This window comes from Galeopterus variegatus, unplaced genomic scaffold (assembly GCF_000696425.1).
Source record: "Galeopterus variegatus unplaced genomic scaffold, G_variegatus-3.0.2 Scaffold7642, whole genome shotgun sequence".
Lineage (NCBI taxonomy): Eukaryota > Metazoa > Chordata > Mammalia > Dermoptera > Cynocephalidae > Galeopterus > Galeopterus variegatus.
Window position 1 is genome coordinate 31,880 of NW_007733753.1, and position 3,455 is coordinate 35,334.

Genomic DNA, 3,455 nt, shown 5'->3' on the forward strand with positions numbered 1-3,455 from the left:
ATTGGGTGATTGGGTGGCAGTTTGACTTAGAACTAGTGAGTGGAGATGACAAGAATGTCAGATGCAAGGACCTGAATGTGCAAAATATGGCAAGGAATCATCTAAACGGCACTCAGTGGTCTGGGGCCTTCAGAATAAGATGATTAAGCAGACCCCAGTTAGCTGGGACACAAGGAAGTTTACCCCACCATCTAGGAAAAAAGGAAGGAGAGAGAGAGAAGACCCAGATATCAGGAGGCCTGGAGAGAAGGTGACGAGGTTAATGCTTGTGGCCTCTTAAAGGAATAATCAGGGAGGCTACCTCTGGGGTTCTTAGTGAAACATTGTGGCCTCAATCCTAGTTGTCAGGGGCAGAGAAGCAAAGACTATCGCTAACCCCTCTGGCTCTCAGATAAGCACACAGCTCTTTGGTTTAGCCCCTCACTGGTTCCAGCAGTGTTCAAGTGGCCTACACATATCTGGGTCTAGATGTTTATTCCCAATAGCTTGGATGCAGCTGACATGGGACAGAGGCAGGTAGGAAGCTAGGAGGAAAAAAATGATTAAACATGTGAGTTTAAGATACCGATGGCCAACCAGTTGCATTTGTCTAAAAAGCCACCACAAGGAGATATCTTGAATATATGTGTAATGACTTTTCTGACATCTTATCTGTTGTCATCATTGGTGCTAAATTACCAGTATTTACAATGATACCTAAAAGGCCAGCACTGATCAAAGAAAAACCATGTCTGGTCTTTTGTCTGGTATTGGAGGAGGCATATTGCATGGTAGATGGATTCTCTGAAGTGTTCTGCACATGGCAGGTGAGATGATTAATTTTATGTGTCAACTTGACTGGGCTCTGGGGAGGCCAGTCATATGATCAAACTTTATTCTGGTATGTCTGTGAGGGTGTTCTGGATGAGATTAACATTTGAATTGGTGGACAGAGTAAAGCCCTCCTTAATGCAGGTGGGTCCCATCTAGTCAGTTGAAGACCTGAGCAGAACACAAAGGCTGACTTTCCCTCAAGTAAGAGGGAATTCCTTCTGCCTAACTGCCTTCAAGCTGCAACATCATTTTTTCCCTCTGCCTTTGGACTTAAACTAAAACATTGGCTCTTCCTGGGTCTTCAGCCTTCCAGCCTTTGGACTAGAGCTACACCATCAGCAATCCTGGTTCTCAGGCCTTCAGACTCAGACTGGAACTATACCATCAGCTCTCCTGGGTCTTCAGCTTGCTAACTACATGTGTTGGGACTTCTCAACCTCCATAATTGGGCAAGCCAATTCCTTATAATGAATATCGTTATATACATACATACACATCTTATTGGTTTTGTTTTTTTGAGGAACCCTGACTAATATAGCAGATGTTCAGTGACTGGCCAGACTGGCCAGATTTCCTGGCCAGTGTCTGCATTTCTCTGCCAATCCTAATCCTGAAGAAAGCCACTTATTCATTTCCTTGCCACCCATTTATACCGCTTCACTGGGGAATGTCCTACAACCTAAGTGACTGGATTGCTGCAACCTCTTGTTATCTAACCTCAGCCTCACCCACAGTACTTTCAGCAAATCTTTGTTTTGGGCCCTGATGGAATTTGCAGTAGTAGCTACACCAGATGGAGCTCCTCCAATCTCTAAATTCTAGGTTCCCCCCTCTCTTTATCTCCTAATAGATGATCTTGTCACTTAATTCTTCAGAAAAGACTAAGGTCAACCCATCCACAGACTCATCCATGCACACTGTTGCCAGTAACCAGAAAATGTTGTGGACCTGCCAGTTTTATTCATAAACGTTGCCATGGATTTTTACTTCCCTCTGGTCCTTGTTATTTTCACCCTAGGCATGGTTCCAGAATCTGACTGGTTTCTGATGCTTTGTATTTGGCTACAGAACTTGGCTTCTATGGGTTTGCCCCTGGGTGCTTCCCAGGACACAGCTTGTACTTGCCCTTTGGCATTCCCTGTTCTTGGCTGCTTCAGAAAGTCACTCTGACCAAGCCAGTCTGGATTTCAGGATCCCAGCTCAGCATGGTCTCCTGGCAAAAATTGTGCATGGGGAGGTCTGTCAATTAGGCCAGAAATTCTCAATTTTCCATTATCCTCAGTTCTATCTTTCTGCCTCAACTATCCTTTTTTCCTTCCCTAAGGTCTCAAGAGAAGTGTCACTTTTCCATTCCTGGGGAAACTCTTGCACTTATGAAATTGATTACATTCTTTTCCATTTCCTCTGAGGCCTTCAATAAGAGATTTTATTCCATTTTATTAATTCACTCAATGAAAATTTACTTGGCTTATAACTATGTGCTAGGCCAGGTTATATCAGCTAGCTACAGCTGCCTGTTTTTGTCCCAATAAAGTTTTGTATTTTACTTATTATCTACATATTGTTCATGGATGCTTTCATGCTACAATGGCAGAATTGAGTAGTTATAACAGAGGCTGTCTGGCCTTCAAATCCTAAAACATTTACTATGTGGCCCTTTATATAAAAAATTTGCCAAAATCCATGCCAGGCCATGGAGACTCTGAGATGAGTCAGGCTTGGTCCTTGTCCTTGAGATGTTCAGTCTGGAAAGTCAGATGAAGGGCATGAAGGACAGATCATAACAGGTAATTACAATAAAGTCTGTGTGATACAACTTTGATAAATTCAAACACAAAATATTAAAGCACAAAGAAGGGGACACTTAACCCAGACAGTACCAGAGAAGACTTCTTGGAGGAGATGTCAGATGAGCTAAATTCTGAAGCATAAGTAGGAGTTAGACAGGGATACAAAAAGTTGAGGGGAGGTTATTTTTGCAGAAGAAACAGTAGGTGCAAAAGCAGAGGCATAAGAAAAAGCCAGAGATATGCTGAAAACCAGGGGTAGGTCATGGTAGTGAGTATGTGGGTGTGTTGCGTGCATATGCACATGTGTAGAGAATGAATGATCACTGGTAAAACCAATAAGCCAGGCAGTCACGAAGGGATATGAATGTATTAATGGAAATTTTTTATTTTATCTTAAAGGCAATATGAAGCAAAGAGGAGAATAAGATAGTTCTGTATACAACCTCCAAATCTACATACATGCACTTGACTTCTGTTTCTGACTCTGAAGGAGTAAATGGCACTGGACTAGACCTTTATAAAACTGGGCAAAATATATGAAGCACCAGTTTTCAAATATTGGAAAACAGACAGCAAAGGACGATGATCCCTAAGGGAAGGGAAACACAAGAGGTGAGCCCATGTTTGTACTGGCTATCTGCCAGGGACACTTATTGATTTGTGGTACAGGAAGGGGGAGCAGAGCAGAGCATGGTAAATTGAGCTGAGGGGATAGAGATTAGAATTTGAGGCTGCTAAATGTCCATCATCGGATGAGTGGATACGGAAAATGTGGTATATCTACACAATGGAATACTACTCAGCTATAAAAACGAATGAAATACTGCCATTTGCAACAACATGGATGGACCT